Raw genomic sequence first — 22,163 nt, 5'->3', positions numbered from 1 at the left:
ACATAAATTTAAGATTGATTTTGAATCGTCCCACAACAAGTAACCAAATCCAATATGATGTCACAGTGATAAATAGCAAGTTGCGGGACTATCCGGAATAGATTTGGACAAAATTTCTCAATTCCACCCTATTATTGGTCTGCAGCTTTGCTTAAACCCCCTAATCAATGGATTATTCAGATTGAATTTGGACATAATTGCTCACCGTGAGACGATTCATAATCAATCTTAAATTCATATTTTTCTGGAAGAAGAAAAAATAGTCATGATATAAATCAGAAAATTGGCAAACTTTGGGTACTTTTCGGCAATAATCCCTAGTTAAAATTTTATACTATATAATTAAATTATGAAAAAAATACTAAATATGACACAATTAATTTTGAAATGTTTAATTTTATACAACATTCATAGTTGTACTACAGAAAAATAGAGTAGTACACTAACAAAATAAAAGCTTCAATATTTCATAAAATCAATTTTTGAAAATGAAAATTTACTAATTCACAGAATAATCACAATTAATATCTTTGAAAAGTCATAGCTTTTTTGATATATTAAATATACATATTCTTTTAATCAATCATGCATGAATAATCTATTAATTTAGGCTAAGACTAAATATAGTATTTGTCAAAATTATAGATACATTACTTATTCAATATGCAATCAACCCATTATAAGGTCATATATAATATAATATTGAACTAATTTCAATCAATACTACATATATTTATAAATGTTTTAGAGCAAACATACATGTTTTAAAATTTTCAATAGCAAGGGTTATTTTTTTTTAAATGTATTTATCGTTAAATTCGTATAAAAAATCATATAAATACTTTTATAATAAAATTTAAATAATTATACTACCATAAAAATTAACCATACAAACTTTTGCACAAATAATTAAAGAAAATTGTAAAATAAGAGAGAAGGAGACAGGAGGGAGAAAAATAATCTACTTTAAAATTTCTAATTTTTAGGGTTTTCATTTTAAATTTATTTTTTACACAATACATATCAAATTAAAACTTTTGTCGCAATCTTTAATTTGATATGCATATTAAATATTTTATTATTAATCAAAGTGCAAGACTTTTAGAAAAAAAAAAGAAGAAGAAAAAGGAAACAGAAAAAAAATGATTTGAAATAAAAATTACCATTACATATTATTTGATTTGATTTATATTATAAACCTCACGTTAAACATATTTTCAAAAGAGTCCATGTATGAAAATGACCAATTTATTATAGTAAAATTATCACACCCCAATTCTTGAAGGAGTAAATATGATCGAGGTGTGTATAATTCATAGAAATAAACAAAGAACAACCTTGTTAAAACCCGTATAATAAGATAACGAGTCGGGCTAGGCCCCTTTGGATCACAAGTTTTGTTTCATATTTCTGACAACCGACATTCATTGACTTGAAACTAGAAATTTTAAATTGAAGCTCGACATGAAGTCATCTTAAGTTGAGAAAACAAAAGATGTATAAGAGTTATTACAACAGCGGAAGTCTATATAGCAATTGACCCTTAGCCTCAGCTCAGTCCCGTCAGCACCGGCCAGCCAACCTGAAAACATTTGAAAGTAATTTTGGGCTAAGTACTAATGTACTCAGTGGGCATGCATTTTCATAAACATTTCATACTTTCGTAAAGACTGTTTATCCAATCATACTTGACATGACTTAGAAGGTTTTAAAGTGAAAGAACTTCTAAGCATGTTAAAATATTTCTTTCATTTGTGCGCACATGTCACACTCCCTTTCTGTTACTCGCTGTGATCCCGGACCTTTTAGCCACCGACGGATCCGTTTCTCCCATTTACTTGAACTGAGGGCGTAACCCAGACAAGTTTACTTTTGACCTCGGGACGCTACCCAGGCAGGCCCTTTTATTACATGCTTCGGAACACATCCAGCAAGCATCCTTATAACACCTCTTAGTTAGTGCCCGAATGGAGATCAACCCACCGAGTCAGCTAACAGTGTACACAATTCTCAAATAACGTGTTAGGCTATAAGAGAACCTCAATTGATTCGTTGTGGCGAGCCTTAAACAGAGCAGAGTGCACATAAACATTTTATTGGATAAACAGTTTGCATTTCATTGAATAAATAATTTGCATTTCATTGAAACATTTAGAGCTTAATAACTCAATCATACTTTATACTTTTGGAAAGTAAGCCCACCTGTATAGGCAAAGCCTGTCGTTTAACCTTATCTCTGAATCGGAATAGCAGTGCTAATCCTCCTGACGTTCAAAGCCTATAAGAAATCTATTCTTAATAGGTCTCCTTAATCTTATCTCAAGTCACGGTAAAGTGCTTAACATTTTATGATTCACTTAGCCGGGTTTTCAAAATTTAAAGAATAAAATAATTGAAAACATTTCTCTTGAGTTAAGAACACCAACAATATTCTTACTCATCTTTCTTTTGTAATTGGAATTATAAATAAAACCAATTAAAACATGATGCAATGCATGACTCATTTCATACTTAATCATATAAGAAGTGTTTACTAAAATATGCTCAAGTTCCTAGTTCGTTATGCTCTGTTACGTTAACCAGCTCTGGTCTCTACCAGCTCTGGCTATCCCAGCTCTGGCTCCCAGCTCTGGCTTCCCAGCTCTGGCATTCAGCTCTGGCCTTCGAGCTCTGGCTTCCATCTCTGGCCTCCCAGCTCTGGCTTCCCAGCTCTGGCATTCAGCTCTGGCCTTCGAGCTCTGGCCTCCCAGCTCTGGTATTCAGCTCTGACCTTCAGCTCTGGTATTTCAGCTCTGGACTCCAGCTCTGGCTTCCAGCTCTGGACTCCAGCTCTGGCTTCCAGCTCTGACCTTCAGCTCTGGTATTTCAGCTCTGCTCTGCCCTCCAGCTCTGCTCTGCCCTCCAGCTCTGCTCTGTCATTCCAGCTCTGACCTTTCCAGCCCTGGCTTTCCCAGCTCTAAACTCTCGCTACTCTGCTCTGCTCTTCACCCCCAACCTCTGAACATACGCCGACTCTCTCTCTTTCTCAGCCTACCAGTACAGTTCACGCAGATCTTCTCCTTGGCAACGGCGAAGCGCCGTCACCTCCCTCTGTTTCCGGCAACCGCAACAAGCCACGGTCACCACCCTCACTTTCCTCTACTCTCGACTTAACCACCCAAAACTCCACAAAAATTCTACATTTCTTCCATTTCTTAACACAGACACCCAAGGTATGCAAGCATGAAAACAAGACTCTTCCTTTATCTATTCTTTCAAAACTTATGCAGCAAAAAAAAAACATATAAACACACAAAAACATGAACATGAATTTGGGTTTCTAAATTGAAAAGTAAAGGGGCGAAGCAAGGGAGTTAAAGGTGGAACCTTTAGGGGTTTGATCAAATACTCGGCTGCTTGAAATCGCTGGGCTGCTGTTCTTAAAGCTCCGTCCGGCGTGTTGGAACGAGAGAGAATTAAGTGAATGAGAGGAGATGATTTGTGAACTTTGTGGAGGAGATAGATATATTTGAAGAGGGGAAATAGTGAGGCGGTGGAGATGGAGAAAAATATCTAGGAATCAAGATGGGTTGGGCTTGTCAAGATTGGTTTGGGCTCTAATTTTATTACCCAATATTAATTAAAACATAAGGCCCAAACAAAAATAAATTCCAACTCATGGAATGCTTGAATGCTTAATCAAATAAATATGAAATGCATATAAATTTAATGACTAAATTTACAAATGCTTTTGTAAATCATTTTTGTTGGAATTAAAATAAATTCTTTTTCTCAATCCGGCGTGAATCATCTAAATTCTAAGTTCAAAATTATTCTAAACTTAGCTCGAGGAAACGGGGTATTACAAAAATTAAAAATTATCTACTCACATAATTTTTTTAAAAAATTAACCATTTTTCATGTAAAAATACAAACTTATCCCTAATATAAAAAAAATTAAAAATTGGCCACTCTCTCTCTCTCTCTCTCTCTCTCTCTCTCTCTCTCCGCTTCTTCTTCTTCGTCAGCATCGCGCGGCCTCTTTTGATGATACGCACAGCCCAATTACTCGCCCCCGTCTAATTACTACTCCAGCCCAAATGAGTGCCACCCACATGAGAAGCCTCATCACCAATTAGCCAATTAGGTTTAAGAAATGCATAGTTGATAGCTAAGAAGTAAGTATAGCTATATATATATATATATATATATATATATATATATATATATATATATATCCATATAGGGAGAGTCTAAAATAAAAACACTATTTATAATATAAAATAGGAACACTTATGGGCTGTTGGATTGAAAAAAATAGATGGTCAGATTTATGCCCATTTGATTAGAGATAAATGTGAGCAAATTAGTTAATGGGTCATTTTAGTACTTTTACTTTTAATGTAATCAATTTCTCCTTGAATTAAGGGATTGCACCATTAAATATAGAATATCATTTGTTTTATATTCTTATATTGTTCAAAATTACCGTCAAAATTTCTTAGATTCAATATTTTCACAGAGAATTCAAGTTTAGTATTTTTTTTATTTGTTATCGTCATTCATGATCTTGTTTTTCCATCCACTTGTGATTTTTATTTTGACTTTTACTTATCTAGCAAATTGGAATGAATTTGATAGATTACTTTAATGAATTCACATCGATTTAAGCATGAATTAATGATGTTTTATAAATGAATTACTTGATTTTTCATAAATAGTAATCATATTATTAAGTAAATCATGATCGTAAATCACATTTTATTTTGTACGAACTGTTTTGTATGGATCACAAAAAATTCATACACAAATCACATAAAATTCATACACTTATCAATGGTGAATCATGCATATGTTTTGTCTGAACTGATTTGTATGGATCACAAAAAATTCATACGCAAATCACATAAAATTCATACACTTATCAATGGTGAATCATGCATATGTTTTGTCCGAACTTATTTGTATGGATCACAAAAAATTCATACACAAATCACATAAAATTCATACACTTATCAATGGTGAATCATGCATATGTTTTGTCCGAACTGATCTGTATGGATCACAAAAAATTCATACGCAAATCATATAAAATTCATACACTTATCAATGGTTAATCATGCATATGTTTTGTCCGAACTTATTTGTATGGATCACAAAAAAATCATACACAATCACATAAAATTCGTACACTTATCACCCTCGAATCATACTAATAAATATAAATCTAATACTTATTCAATCACTTATCACAAACAATTCATAAAATATAGGTTGCAAATTCATATATAGAAAGTAAACATGTAGTACAATCTTAGTAAAAAGGACTCCAACAAGTATGAATGACCATCTTGATGCAGTTATTAATTTGCGCTGCATTTGTCGACAGAATCGATAAAATTTTTGTTGGAATGAATCTACTGTGGTGTCTTCTTCAAATGATAACAAAACTCTAGAATTTTAGTTAATTGAATCATGTTTTACGTTTTGACTTTTCTAAATATGCTTCACATCTCAATTAATGTTATGCAAAAATAGGAGCAGAATCCATTGAATACGGAAGCTGAAAATTCGATCTTCCAATTATACCCTTAAATTCTTAAAACGTATGATTACATTAATTTGTAGAGATGAATCTGGCTAAATTCTTATTTTCATCTTGACCGTTCAAGTTTCTCAAATCTAAGGTGTATATTTGTTCCTATTTTATAGTCTAAAGGTTGTTTTCACCCTAGCCCCTCCCCATATATATATATATATATATGGTTGAGTTCTTGTAGTATCCAAGCTTATGGTAGTACCGTAGGACCAAATCTTGACCACACGATTTGGATAATAGGTGCATTGAGATTGTGACACGTGGCAAGAAGCTTTCAAGGCAATTCAAGACAAAAATCTGGACAGGGGTAAAATTGGAAAAAAAATCGTATATTAATTTTTTTTATATTATCAAAATATTCATATTTTAGATGCATAAAGGTTCAAACTAAAATGCATACAATTTCATATAAAAATGCATAAGATTTCACCCCACCCCCCACACCCCTGAACCCCACCCCACCCCACCCCTGAACCCCCCACCCCCACCCACCCCGTCCCAATTTTTTTTTTTATAATTTTTTCAAAAACTGATTTTCTGACCACTGACCTATCCCCACCCACCCCAATTTTTTTTTTTTTAATTTTTTCGAAAACTGATTTTCTGACCACTGACTCATCCCCACCCCCCACCCCCCAAATTTTAATTTTCAATTTTTTTTATTTTTTGGGGATGCATAATTTTATACACTGATATGCATATATTATTACATGAAAATGCATAAAACATTAACTACAAATAATTATTTTTGCAAATACATTTTTTTAAAAAAACCCTAAACACTTAATACTAAAACACTAAACTCTAAACATCATTAAACCCTAAACACTAAAACGAAAACCCTAAAATAAATACTAAGCACTAAAACCTGTATACACTAAAACACTACATACTAAAACCTAAAAACTAAACCCTAAACACTAAAATCTAAACATCATTAAACCCTAAATACTAAAACCGAAACCCTAAAATAAATACTAAACACTAAAACATATACACTAAAACACTACATACTAAATCCTAAACACTAAACCCTAAACACTAAAACACTACACACTAAACCGTAAACCCTAAACCCTAAACACTAAACACTAAATCCTAAACACTAAATACTTAAACACTAAATCCTAAACACTAAACCCTATACCCTAAACCCTAAAAACTAAACCCTAAACACTAAAACACTACACACTAAACCCTAAAAACTAAACCCTAAACACTAAAAACCTAAACACTAAAAACCTAAACACTAAACCCTAAACCCTATACCCTAAAATAAAATATTATAAAACATGTGTATATAAAAAAGAAGAATGCATAATCAAGAACAATAAAATGCATATATTATTACATGAAAATGCATTAAACATTAACTACAAATAAGTTTTTTTTTTGGGGTGGGGGTGGGGGTGGGTTAGCAATCAGAAAATCAGTTTTTGAAAAAAAAATTGGGGGGGGGGTGGGGGGGATGGGTGGGGGTGGGGGTGGATCAGCAATTAGAAAATCAGTTTTTGAAAAAAAAAATGGAGGGGGGGGGGGTGGGTGGGGTGGGGGTGGGGCAGGGGTGGGGTGGCGAAAATACGAGATTTATTAAAATGAAATGCATTTTTTTGTATAATTTAATCCATTTTTATGTGAAAACTTTATGCATTTTTGTTTAATTTTATATGCATGTGAAACATGCCAATTTTTGGGGGGTGGTAATGGGGAGGGTTGGGGGTGGTGTGGGGTGGGTTGGGGTGGGGTGGTGAAAATACCAAAACTGTAAAAATCAAATGCATTTTTCTGTTCAAAGTTATACATTTCATGTGAAAACTTTATGCATCTTCGTGTGAGACTTTATGCATCTAAAATATATCTATTTTGTGAAAAAAAAAATATATATATATTTTTTAATTTTTAATTTCAAAAATTATATTCCAATTTTACCCCTCTCCAGATTTTGCCTTGGAATGCCTTGCCAAGTGTCACCATCTTGATGCGCCACATGTCATAAATGTGTGGTCAAGAATTGGTCCTATGGTACTACCATAAGCTTGGATACTACATGATCTTATTCCTATATATATATATATATATATATATATATATATATATATATATGTATCATCTCTGTTTTCTGCAATTATGAATGAAATGAATTAGAAACTTTATTTTGCAAATGGAGTGTTGGCTACTCGAATAGCTTATTTTCATCTTTGTTTTCTATATTTCTGGAGTTTGGGCTTGCTCGAAAAGCCCCACCATTGATATAATCGTATCAATTGGTGCTTTCATTGAGAGAATCTTTCTTTGAATATCCAATTTTTATATATAAAAAAGAGAGAAATAATTGTTGCGTTTAGCAGTCCGTGTTGTGGGAAACCAAGTGGAAGAAGAAGGCATGATTGATTTGTAGAGTAGTTTACATGCCTTGCTTGCAAATTTCCTTGCTCGAAACTTTGAATTCATTGAATCGATTCTTTTATTCCGGTCGATTTGTATCGTATGCATTGATATTTTTGAATGGGTATAAGTATTAGCTAATGGATTAACGAGCAGAACTTTTTTTTTAAAAAAAAAAGAAAAAAAAAAGATAAAAGAAGTGACTATATTGCGGTGAGATTTTTATGTATTGGAAAAGGAAAAAAAAAAATTGATTGAACTTGTTGGTGGGTTTGTGAGGAGCAGGCGCGCTAAAAGATAATTGGATTTGTTTTATTGAAAGAATTTTAGGAATCTAATATCACAGGGAAACATTTTAGGAATATTTGAGAATCTGATACAGTGTTGATGGCTTTCGAACTAAATTCACTTAGGTTTATTGGGGAAGATGGAGATATTTATGAGTGAACATGTCGAATAGATAAATACTTCACTCTTCACGATGTCCCTAATGAGCAACGACTTTCGTTGGTCTTTTATCACTTAGAAGGTGAGGCATTGACATGGTTCCGATGGTTGGAGGTAGGGATATCAATCGTGTCAGGTTAGCCCTTTCGGGTTACAGGCAATTCAAGTGCGGGCAAATCGGGTTGAAAAATATTTTGGGTTAGAAATTTCTAACCATAACCCTAAATGTTCGGGTTTCGGGCTAGTCGGGCTCAAAATTTTATTAAAAAAAATTAACTAATATATTTTTTCTTGACAATATTATATTTGTAATAAATAAATACATGCACAAATAAGTAACATTTCAACATGGACTTACATAATAACTAATATGCAAGTCATAAAGTTATAAAGATGCAACATTTTTATTAAATAAGTATCAATTTTTAATTTTTACATCTAAATATTTTATATTCCCTCCGTCCACGAAATGAGTACCCATATTTCCTTTTTAGTCGTCCATGAAATGAGTACTCATTTTCCTTTTAAGCAAGTATATCCCATACAACCCTTTAATTAATACCCTCAAAAAGTAGGACTCTTATTCCAAAACATCACACTCATTTCGTGGACGGAGGGAGTATTAAGTATTGGATAAAAAAAATATAGAGAAGTAAAATCATGAGTATAACTTTCTAATATTGAATTTATAATATTTAATCAAAATACATTTCACAAACTTTTGGAAAAAATATCTTGTTATACTAATATTCATAAGTAATGAAGTTGAAAATCAAATAGCAAGATAATTTCATATAATCAAGTGAAAACTTTATTTTCAAGTCAGCCCTATAGGATTTCGGGTTAATTTAGGGCAGACCCTATCTGGTGTCGGGCTAATCGGCTTGTAATTTTTATCAGGTTGAAAATTTTCAACTCTAACCCTCTCGGGTTGACGGGTTAATCGGGCCAGCCCACATATTTCGGGCTGAATTGACATCCCTAGTTGGAGGCGAATTGCTTTTTAATGACTTTGAGCAACTTCTTGATAGCTATTAAGTTTCGTTTCGGATCATCGAAATTCGAAGAACATGAGAAGAGCCAATTTCAAGAGCAATAAGTTAATGAAGTAATTGTACAAGATACTAAAGAAACAAGAGAAATAGTTAGTTTCGTCAAGGCAATTGAACAACCACTCAACAAGGCAATTGAACAACCACTCTGCTTAAAGATGTTAAGGATGCGACTAAAACATGTGAAGTGAGCTTAAAGATTCAAGAAGCTACAAATACGTCTGGAATAAGTTAAGTGAACCAGAAAATCATGTCAATGCACTCTCAGAAGGGTAATAAAGTTAATGGATTAGTTTGTGAAGGATTGAATTGTCATATGAATGATACCAAAGCACAAGTTCAAAATGACAAGTCTAATGGTGTCTGTGAATATGTGCAATTCTTCACCTATCTGAGAAACATGAAAAGGGGATAATATGCCAAAATGGTTTAAGGATTGATTATTCCTACAAGATGAACAAACATCTCTTTGGCTGTATGATTGCAGATGTAACTCGAAGAAGAAGTATTCTAAAATTCTATCTACTTGCAGAGGGTCTATAAGAAGGTTTTGAGTCTCCCCCTTAGGACAATGTGGTTTTCGAATAAGGTGGGAATGATATGCACAACCCAATTACTGGCCCCGACCCAATTACTACTCCAGCCCAAATGAGTGCCACTCACATGAGAAACTCAAACTCATCACCAATTAGCTCATTAAGTTTAAGAAATGCATGGTTAATAGCTAATAAGTAATTATAGTTATATATATGTAGCATCTCTATTTTTAGGAACTATGAATGAAATGAATTAGAATTTTTATTTTGCAAATGGAGTGTAGGCTGAATGGCCCATTTTCATCTTTGTTTCTCTATATTTCTGGAGTTTGGGCTTGCTCGAAAAGCCCCACTGGTGAACGTCGTACACAATAAAATGATTCCTGTAATCCTACCAAGAATTAAATTAGTATAGTAATAAGTAGGGTCGAACCACAGAGAAAAGTAAATGCACTCAATTTTCTAAAGATCGAGTTTGGTGTAGCCATCACGCCTTAAATTGGAGAGATTAACTATAAACTAAGAAAAACAACTAAAATAGCAAATAAGAGATAAATCAAGAATAAAAACGGACTCGGTTTGAATAAATCCACACTAGTCACTACTCTGATTATAGACGCAGAGATAAATTAATTCTTATGAACCAACCAGTCATAAGATACCGTGAATGCAGCGGACATACCTTAATTCCATTTACTTTATCGATAGTTAGCTGTAGGCGCCAGACCTAACTATTTCTCTTATTAAAACACAACATAACTATTGACATCAGACATGGATTTAATGTTTCAATAGCAATAAGCTGAAGGAACCCAATTTAGATAAATTACCCAAGAAACGCAAGTAATAATTCGTCTACCAATTTATTTCCTACTACCAGTACGATAGCTTCGTCACTAATTAGTCCGATTTCAACAATTACGGATTGTGAGAACTAATTGACACTAATCTGAATTAACCTAAGGTGACAAAGCTCAAGAAAACCAGATTAAAGCACTCTGCTCATGGAACAAATCAAAATACAATTAAATTAAGTAAACACACTATTAGATCTCACAGATTTTAGACCAGTGCTTCATTATTCTCACCGAATCAAGAAATTAACTACTCGTGCGAATGAAATTAAACAAAATGAAATAAATATAAAACATACTCCCTCTGTCCACTCTAATAGGCTCACTTCTTTTGGGCACAGAGATTAAAAAAATTTACAAACGAGCCTATTAAAGTGGGACGAAGAGAGTAATAAATATCTAAGAATTGAAAGAGCCGAAATATTGCTACCAGAAATAATAATCCAACTATCGAAATCTAATAACAATTCTAAACTACGAAAGAAAATAAAACAAAGGAAACAAGTTAATCTCTCAAAGGAATTGTTCTCGTTGCCAGATTTCCACTACCGCCGCCAAGATGGTTTAATTCTCTACTGCCCAATTCCTACGGAGAGCTCCTCAAGCAAAAAAATTAATCTCCCTACAAAAATAAAACTCCTTTTCACCATATACCAACCTAGCCGTCACTTTTAGTTTATGGACCAAGAAAATAAAACAAAATAATAGAACCCTTAGCCCACAAACTAATGACTTTTGATTCCCTCAAAAAAAAAAAAAAACTAATTACTTTTGTGGCTAATTAAATTAAAGAAGTAATTCTATAAATTTAGAATAATGACTATCTTTCTTGCCCAAATAAATTCCTTCATCAGCATGCATCTTCTGAAATCTTTTAAATAATTTCATCAAAATTGCCTCTTCTCTCTTTTCTATTCTTGACTATTTTTCGGTATTGAACTCTTAAATTCCTGCACCAAAAGCACATAATTGTGTATATTAAATTCGATTAAAGCATAAAATAATCCAAAAATACGAACAACCAAAATACACACATCACCCACCATTGATATAATCGTATCATCCTCCGACTGTGAATTGCCGTCGTGCCGCCTCTTCCAGGGACGACAGATCTGCTTAACTTCCTCTCACGGTAGATTCCCTTAGCACACCCAATTTCTGCTGGAGGAGGTGCCGCTGCTCAGTTGGACAAACAACGGCTCTGCTGCAAATAGAGCACATGTTTTGGAGGCTTTGTTGTAGAGGTAGTCGGAGTTGTAGATTCAAATGGTGGTGTTGCACAAAAATGAATTAAAAGGTATTCCAATTATCAATAATTGATACAAAATTTAATATTAATAGATTGATTTCTTGGCTTCAGAGAGACAGAAATTGAAGGTTCGAGAACCTAAACATACAAATGTGCAATTTGTGAATAGGTCTTGTGCTTTAATGTAAATGGCTTAGTCGTGTTGATATCTTATTCATGTTTGTGTCTTGATTTTCTAGTTCCATGTATATTGATTAATGATCTTGAATTCACAACCAGTTGATGAATTTATAATTGAATCAATAGTGTGGTTGTGAATTTAAGTTTTAAAGCTCGAATTCACAACCAACACTATTTCTAGTTGTGAAACAAATTTTAAAACTTGAATTCACAATCGATACTATTTCTAATTGTGAAATCAAATTTTAAAACTTGAATTCACAACTATAAATAATACTAATTGTGAATTTGAGTTTTAAACCTTGAATTCATAACTAGAAATAATGTCGGTCGTTAATTCGAACTTTAAAATTCAAATTCACAACTAATAATATTTCTAATTGTGAATTCAAGTTTTAAAACTTGAATTCACAATTAGAAATATTATTAGTTGTGAATTGTAGCTCAAAAACTCGAATTCATAACTAAAAAATCAGTGGATAATTGTTAAACTTTTTTATGTAAAGGGAAAAATGGCAAGTGCGACTAATTTTTAAGTTTTTTATTTTAGTGGACAATTTTTATTTTTACTATTTTAAAGTGGCCATTTTCAAAGTTCATCTTTTCAAAATTGTCATTGAAATCGATTTGAAATTGATTTGAATAAAATCTTGATTTTCTTTAATATATTATAGTTTATAGATTTTGTTTTATTGCCAAATTAAATTCACTCCGTTTTGATTATTTTTTTCAAAAGTTTGGATAATTCGATTCAATTGAAATCGAAACGAGCAGCAGACTAATCATCACTGGAGTGGATAGAGCCTCCAAATTCTGTAAACGTATGTGGACGTGGCAAAAGTAAATTCAATTATATTTTATTAATTTTTTTTACAAATAATCTCTCATTGCCTTAACTTTACGGTGACCATAATATACTGACATTGTGGTAGATTGAATAAATATTTGTGTATTCCTTTCGTGCTTTTAATATTTTTCTATGAATTTTCTAACTTGAAAATAAATAGTTGGAGTTTATTCCAAAGAGCAGTAGGATTTCAAGGCCCAGACAATACATCTAAGATAAAATAAATTGTCCAATTTGTAAGTGGGCTTCATTTAGGGCCCTAGGCCTGAATACAGAATAGGGCTATACCGGGCCAACTTTCTATACAGCTGTTAGCCTATATTAATGGTTAAGAAAATCTTATAATTCTTGGAAATTAAATTAATATTCGACGTTTTCAATTCTTCTGATTTTCTCCACAAAAATTACGATGCTAAACAAAAAATAAATAAAACATTGAATCACCTGCAACCTTTCCAATATGGTCTTTTAACGCATACACAAAAAGGTTAATATCCATATGAGGCGTTTGATTTGGTGGATGCAATATATAAAATTGATAAAATTGATAGGATTTGAAGATGATTAAACAATCAACTCAACTTTTGAGTGATAATAATCACTCTTTTGAAAGATCAGATGCAAACTGAATAATTAATCACAAACTCATTCATACAAATCAAATATTTAACTATGATAAATTATTTCATCGAGTAAATCTTATTATTAAAACCAAACGTCTTTTATTGTCTCACGATTAAACATGTATTTATTGAAAAAATGGCTTGATATGGTCCTAGACTCCTAGCCAATACATTAATATTTTCATAGCTCGATCGAGATCCTCAAATGCCAAACTTGCGTTTGTCTTGAATTAAGTAATCATGGGCTCATCACTTTTTAAGTATTCGCCAAATTGTTTATTTACGTCCTTTCTATGATGATCTGGTTGGTGAAATGTGTGAGACTGCGACAAACATGTTAAGGGATTTTATTTCATAATCTTCTACGTTAAATATAAAATATGATTATGGCTATTTTTGCAGGTTACTATTATGAGAGGGTGTGTCGAGATTTGATTAATGGTTGATGACATAACAAAGAAATTAAGAAACTAAAAATAACATTAAAAATTACGTAATTCGATTGTAACATTCACGGGAGATCACCAGAAAAGACTTACTATCAATAACAAGAAAATAAAATTAGAAGATTAATCGAGAAAATCTTCTCAAACGCAGAGTTGTGCAATTCTCTATTTCTCTATCTTTAATTTTCTTCTATTTCTCTCAAAGATATGCACTTTGTGTATTTTGTATCGTTGTGTATACCAAAAGCTATGGCTATGGCTACAACTATTTTGTAGAACTTAAAATAACCACCGCATAATCGTCATTCAACAACAAATTTCATCGATCAACAATCTTGTCAGTCAATATATTCATATCATGAATATTCAACGCACCAGCTGACACATCAACCCAATTGAAAACTTCAGCTTCAGTTGGTCCCATTTACTATTTCAACATCGGTAACTCCTTCAGCTCAACTATGCTGATCTACATTCTTTGTCAGTTGAACTGACATTTGTTGAAATTGATTTTTCTTCAATTTGATATCACGCGCTACTATAGAGAGTATTGTGTGAAACCATCTTATAAATAAAATTTATAAGATGTATCAATATTTAAATTCTAACACAATCAAACATCAATCAAATTAGAAATATATACGTTACTGAATATGTATGTGTTTGATCAAAAATCGATCTCTAAAATGATGTTATACAAATTTATATGCGATTGTGATGGTATGACCCATTGTGTTCACTTAACTATCAAAATTATAATCATGAATCCTCTGATGTGGACGTTTCTGGATCAATGTTTGATGTGTCAAATCTCAAGGACAAACGGTTTAGAAATCATAATTTGTCGTTGTCATTTCCGATTTTATTTTTTCCAAAAGAATTTACCCTAAAATTTATCTTGTAAATTATACTTTTCTTTAGAGAAAAATCTTGTAAATTATACTTTTAGAGAGAGAAGATAAAATGTGCTGAATGTAAATTCAATTAACCAAAGGTGCTTTACAAAGTTATAATGCTAAAATTAATGGAGATGATGATAAGACTAGAAAAAGTCAAAAACAGACAAATAACCTTGTATCTAACTTCTCTAAGTTCTTACCATATTAATTATTACATGTAGAAAGTTGAAACAAAAATCCAAATAAAATTTCACTTCGAGATTATGCTACATTTTGCCGAAGATATATGTCAGTCTTGTCGCCTAAATTGGATTATTAAATTTAGTATTATTAATTAAGTGTGAGTAGTCCATTTTATCATAATGAATATATATTGATTATAATAATGTTGTCGCATCAAGTTCAATGAACTCGCTGACAATCCGAAATGGGCTAATTGTCTGTAAATCCCTAACGTTTACACGGAATTGGTTTTTGCACTTATTTTCTACTTTTTAATACCTAACCTTTCGTTTTTGTCTCAAATTTGTCCCGTGACCGATTTTTTCTTACGCCGGCGCCGGAAATGCCACTGTGACAGCTGGAATTGATGTGGTGGCAGCCGAAATTGACACCTAAACATATTTTTTACATGTGACAAAAAATAAAAAAATTTCCAAATCATCATCATCTTCCTCAAACCCTTATCCCCCCTTCCCCAACCCGCCGCCGCCTCCCCCCTGCCAGCACCACCGGCGCCGCCCCCTTCCCTCCCCTAACCTACCGCCGCCACCACCACCGGCGTCTGCATCATCAAAAATTCGAAACCCTAGATTCCCAATTCCTCTCGATTTCCACGAATTCAATGGAAAATTCCTTTCTGAAGACGATGGGGGGGAGATTTTCTTTTTCTTTTTTTTCACGTGTTTTTTTTTATTTTAATTTTTTCAGATATTTTTTCCACATGTCACAAAAGTGCCACCATGTTAATTTTCAGCTGCCACCTCATCAGTTCCGGCTGCCACAGTGGCATTTCTGGCGCCGGCGTAAGAAAAAATCGATCATCGGACAAATTTTAGATAAAAACGAAAGGTTAGGTATTTAAAAGTAGAAAAATAAAAATAGGTGCAAAAATCAATTCCGTGTAAACGTTAGGGATTTACAGGCAATTAGCCCATTCGAAATATTATGTAATTCTTTTTTTAAAAAAAATTACACGTTCTTCCTCTTCTATATTACTCCATCCGTCTCACGAATCTTGACACGTTTGATTTCGACACGAAAATTAAAGAGTTGTAGATTAGTGTTTTAAATGTGTAGGTAATAAAGTATAAAAGTGATAAAGTAGGAGAGAGAATATAATAATTATTACTATATTTGGAAACGTGTCAAGATTCGTGGGACAACTCAAAAAGAAATACATGTCAAAATTCGTGGGACGGAGAGAATATTTCCTTAAACAAGGAGTTAGGCTAAAATAAGGTTTATTATTATTATTATTATTATTATTATTATTATTATTATTATTATTATTATTACTCCCTCCGTTCCAAACGAAATGTCCTATTTTCTTTCGGCACGGAGATTAAGAAATGTGTATAAAGTAGATAAAGTGGGTTGGTGGAAATTATTAAGTATAGAGAGAGAGAGTGTATTGCCAAAAAAGAAAACATGACATTTCGTTTGGGACAGCCCAAAAAAGAAAACATGAAATTTCGTTTGGGACGGAGGGAGTATTATCAACCTTACAGACTTTCCCCTCCATTTAACCAAACATACTTTAGGCATATTTTCATTAATATAAAAAAAAAATTAAACCTGTTTTATATATATATAAAAGTATTAGCAAACAAAACTAGATCTTTGTTATATACATTATCCATGTCTAGCTAGTTGGTGAAATGAAGGTCATGAATTCCAAGGGTGGATGCAGAAAAGAAAACCCTTAATATATCTAGATTGTGTTTTATAAATGAGTCAAATATACAAAATTATTTATTTTTACATAACAAAAATAAAAATAAAAATATCCATCAAAATAAACAACTTAAAAATTAATTAAATTTTATATAAACAGATATTTTTGCCCCTACTATTAATTTTTCAATATGCGATCTCTTTTCTCTGTCTCTCTCTTCTCTCTCTACCATGACTTTGAAGCTCTAATGGCGGTGGTGATCTCCAAATTGTGGAGAAGAACAAGACTACAGAAAACATTAATTAAATTAGGCCTACATGTTTTTAGTTAGTACTCCTGTGATTAAATGAATTTCTTTTATGCATTTCGGTATTCTATTTTCCCACTACTCCATAATAAATGCAGACAGTAGAAGAGAGCGAAAAGAACAAAACTACAGAAGCTGAACCGTGAAGAAGGAGAAGAAGAAGAAGAAGGTAAACAACCAATTTCGATCGGTAACAGATCTGAAAGCGAATGCGATCCATTTTCGGCTCACTAAATCAAAATCCTACTGCTTAATTCAGATCACAATCATACTACGGGATGCTTCGGCTTCCAATTTTGCTAGTGGACGACAAAACAAACGTGATATTGTCGAACATGATCGCGATCAATGGCGGAGCCACAAATTTAGTTGAGGGGGCCTATATTTGTTGCCTCTGGAATTTTTTTTTTGAGCATTTCGTATATTTTAGACATTTTTTTATTAAAAGACAAACTCAATAGTAATAATAAGGGTTATTAGCCTGTAAATACACGAACTTTTTGCATTTTCTGAAATTTAACATGACTTTTTTTTTCAGCCTACAAATACATGAACTTAGTGCCTTTTCTGATTTTTGACACCGATAAAGAATCCGGCGACTTACTACAGTGACGTGTAATCTACTGCTTACATGGCTAATTATTTTGCTGATCTGGAAGTGATCACTAATTTCTTAGCAACAAATACCGCAACTAACACGGTGCAATTGTAGCAAATAATCAGTAATCGAGTATCGTATCCACATGGACTGACACAACGAAATAACTCTAGCTATCTCCTAAACAGACTATAACAGTAGACAGGCAACAAAAAGTAGGAAGGTTTGATTAGCACTAAATTCAGATAACAACAAATAAAATAAGGTAAAAACTCAAATAATAAAAGACTCTGACCCTAGGGATGTACTTTTACTAATTAATTACATGCATTTAATCTATTGATTCAATTACCAATTTAATCCAACTCTGATAAGAGATCACAGAACTATTCACAAGCTTCTCTAACGAACACCTATGAAAGTAGATTAATTTACCCCCTTCACATTCAAGATTCCAAGGAATAAATTAACTCCCAAGCATACACAAAGAATAACTCCCTATAGTTTCACATATCTCATTCAAGTGTCAAGGTTACTACTATAACATGCATTCCTGAATCGACTGAACAATTATCGCATTCAAGACTCAAACTGAACAGCTAGACATGTAAATTATTGGCCAAATAATTCACAAGAAATTAAGCACCAGGAATCATGAATCACAAGTTGGAGGGCAAATTGATATCAATAAATCATACACACATAATTAATCAGCTATGTACAAACCCTAGGTTCAGATTAAAGAACTAGCCAAACATACTAAAATAAATCATAAACATAATTAAAAAAGAACACAATTGAAAGATCTGGATTAAATAAAACTCTTGTAGCAGCTTGAATCTTCAATCTTGTGGAAATCCAATCCAAGCTGTAAAAACTGGAAAGCAATAATAATCTAAAGCTATGAAATTGAAAAATAAAAATTGGGAATTGAAAAAGTAAAGCTGGGAACCCTGAATAGGTCAAAATATGACCTATTTATAGGCACATGGGATAAATACAGTACAGAGCTCGAAAATACTGATAAAATCCGAAAATCCCGCAAAATCCCGAAAATTCGGAAATTCCCGTCGGGCACTATTCACTGCTGCGCGCGACTTTCTTGTTTCGGCCATATCTTCCTCGTCCGAACTCGGATTTACGAACCATTTGCACTCACGAACTCGTATCGAGATGATCTACAACTTTTATTTCAGACAAGTTTTTCAAATTCGAACTCAATATTTCTGAAAAAATCATCAAAGTACGACCAAGTAACATATTTCACAAGATAAAGCAATTTAAGCACAAAATAATCATCCAACACTCAATTTCCTATAAAATTAACATCATATAAACATTAAAAACCATGGAAACATGAGTGTTATCAGGAAGGCAGTTAGAGCCACCTATGCTGAACAATACCAGTTGGCTATTGAGGAGATGTGAGAAGCCTGCAGCGTATGAGGATTTCATTGAGAGAGGGCCACAAAAATTTTGTAAGGTTTTTCAGAACACATTTCCTCGTTGTGACATGGTGGAAAATAATATTAGTGAAACATTCAATGGGTACATAATAAATGCAAGAGGTAAACATATTATACAGATGCTAGAGGAGATTAGGTGCTCATTAATGGAGAGACAATATAAGAAACTCGCAGAAATTGAGGCCCTTCATGATAGATTATGTCCTAAGGTTAGGAAGAAGCTGGAGAAGTTAAAGGATCAAAGTAGATTTTGTATTCCACACCCTGCCTTAGGTGGATTTTTTGAAGTGGACATGTTTGATGACAAATTTGTTGTGAATGTTGGAAGTAATACTTGTACTTGCAGATCATGGGATTTGTCAGGAATCCCATGTGTCCATGCCATTTCTGCATTCTATTTCTTGAAGCAGGATCCAGCTGAGGTAGTCCATGACTACTTCACAGTTGAAAGGTATAAAAAAGCATACGAATTTGGTATAACACCATTGAATGGTGAGAAGCTGTGGCCAAATGCAGAAGGGTGGGCTGTTAAAGCACCAAAGTGCAGGCGAATGCCGGGAAGGCAGAAAGTTAAAAGAAAGAGAGATGCTGATGAGAGGGAATCTAACAATCCAAATAAGCTGCGAAGATTCGGGGTAAGGATGACATGTCAGAGATGTTTTCAACAGGGACATAACAAGGCTCGTTGCCAAAATGCGCCTGTTGAGAAACCACATAAAGAGAAGGTATAATCCGTATGTAGTCTATAATCTTATTTCTCTGATGCATTTATAGTTGATACTCAGATTATGTTGTTTCAATGCAAGGAAAAAGAGGCAGACCACCAAAGAAATCCACTGAAGTGAATACGAATTCACAAGCAAGCTCTGCAGCAACCATAACCAAAGAAGCATCTTCAAACCCAGCACTTGACAGAAGAGCTATTGCAAAGGAAAGGGCATTGGCAAACAAGGGAATAGGTGTGCTGCAAACTGAGTCCGGTAATATCTACGTGAAGTCAAGCTCTAGGAAGAGTGGGAAAGTAATTAATGCTACAACTTGGAGGCCACCAAGAATGAAGTCCACTACCTCAGAAAACACTATAACTGAGGCCCAAGCAACTCAAGAAAGCACCAATTAGACAACATATGTTGAGTTCAGTTTTTGTGAATGTAATAGCTAAGAAATTATTGGTTTTTGTTTACAAAATTTATGCTTACATTGAACCAAAATATAACATTATTTTTGGTTCAGAAACTATTAGCTTTTGTTTACACATTACATTAGAGATGTGGATGCTTGGACAAAGTTGATGTCATTTGCAAGTTCTAGTCTATGAAGTGGTTTTACATCACCGAGGTTCTATTTTCTTGTGTTTTTTGGTATGAGATATTTTGAGCTTGATTGAATTTATTTACTTTTGTTGTATCTCTTTCTGACTTTTGTGGTGAAGAGGGTTTCCTGCTGTTCGACCTTCTAACTTTCATGCTTAGAGTCAGTTATTGTTGTTTGCATTTCCTGTTGTATCTTTTGAAACAATTTCTTAATGAATTAAAATAGGTGCAGCAGCAGCATGCTGTGAAGCTCCTGGTACGTTGACAGAATCCCAATCAAAATTGTGTTGTTTGAGCATGCTGTAAAGCTCCTGTAAAGCTACTAGTTATTTTCTCATACAAAGTATTGACAGACAACAAAACAACATTATATTCATTCCATAACATAACAACATGATACCATAACATTTCAGGAACAACAACAAGAGTTATTGAAAGCCAAAAAGAATTACACTAACTCTAAACAACAACTACAACAAGCCACATAACCAAAACACATAGCACAAGATTCTTCCACCAACATTTAGCTTTCAATCGTTTCATTTCTTCCTTCAAAATTTTCAATTCATCCACCATTTCGTGATTCTCCACAATAATGCGCCCAGCCTTGTCCCACGCTACTTCTTCACATTCTTTCATTTCGCTACATTCCCATTTTGTTATTCTAAGTTCGGCTTCTAATGCATCTCGTTCACGCCTTAATTTAACTATGTAGTTCATTTGCATCAAGGTGGGCTTGGGATCAATAAACTCAAAGTACGAACATGGCTTAGCCTGCGAAAAAAATTAAACAAAATCAGCAAGATAAAAGCAAAATAGAGCGAATTAACAAGATAAAAATAGCAACTCTTACATTTTTCGAACAATGAAAGAAACGCATTGCAGGGTTGTTGTCCGTCCAAGATGTCTTCAACTCCGCTTGCAAACCACACTTGCACATGCGTTGCTCCATAAGAGTAGCAAGGAATGGATGATAGAAATTCAGAGAAGAGAATGGTGTCTGCGAACCCTAATTTTCGTGCCTTTAAATTTAACTTCAATTTGAGGTTCAAATGACGTCGTTTAGCTTAGTCCAAAACGGTGTCGTTTTTTATATCGTCCGATTAGTCCACGTCATGTATTCCGGCCTTCACGTCAGTTGTCAATTATCGTTTTTCCGATTCGGTGTCAAAAATCAGAAAAGGCGTTAAGTTCGTGTATTTGTGGGCTGAAAAAAAAATCATGTTAAATTTCAGAAAATGCAAAAAGTTCGTGTATTTACAGGCTAATAACCCTAATAATAACGATCAATATTTTCATAAATTATATAATTTCAATACGCTACAATTTTTTTGGGGCATTCCGTACATTTTATGCAATTTTTATTAAAAGAAAAGCATAATAGTAATAATGACGAATAATATTTTCATAGATTATATAATTTTAAATAACACAATTAACATTAAATTAAATATATATGAAAGGATATAACAAGTAAATCAACTTT

General features: G+C 33.1%; 1 long non-coding RNA gene across 1 annotated transcript; it reads right to left on the bottom strand.

Annotated features, from left to right (window-relative positions):
- Positions 1-10,163: 10,163 nt before the first annotated feature.
- On the bottom strand, positions 10,164-12,319 carry LOC131013618 (uncharacterized). The gene is made up of 2 exons (XR_009097752.1): positions 11,896-12,319; positions 10,164-11,802 (listed from the first exon to the last, which is right to left on the bottom strand). It is a non-coding gene; the product is annotated as an uncharacterized LOC131013618 (long non-coding RNA).
- Positions 12,320-22,163: the final 9,844 nt, after the last annotated feature.

Source organism: Salvia miltiorrhiza, chromosome 2 (genome assembly GCF_028751815.1).
Source record: "Salvia miltiorrhiza cultivar Shanhuang (shh) chromosome 2, IMPLAD_Smil_shh, whole genome shotgun sequence".
Taxonomy (NCBI): Eukaryota; Viridiplantae; Streptophyta; class Magnoliopsida; order Lamiales; family Lamiaceae; genus Salvia; species Salvia miltiorrhiza.
The sequence above is the reverse complement of the archived record's forward strand: the minus strand, read 5'-3'. Positions and strand labels throughout refer to the sequence as shown.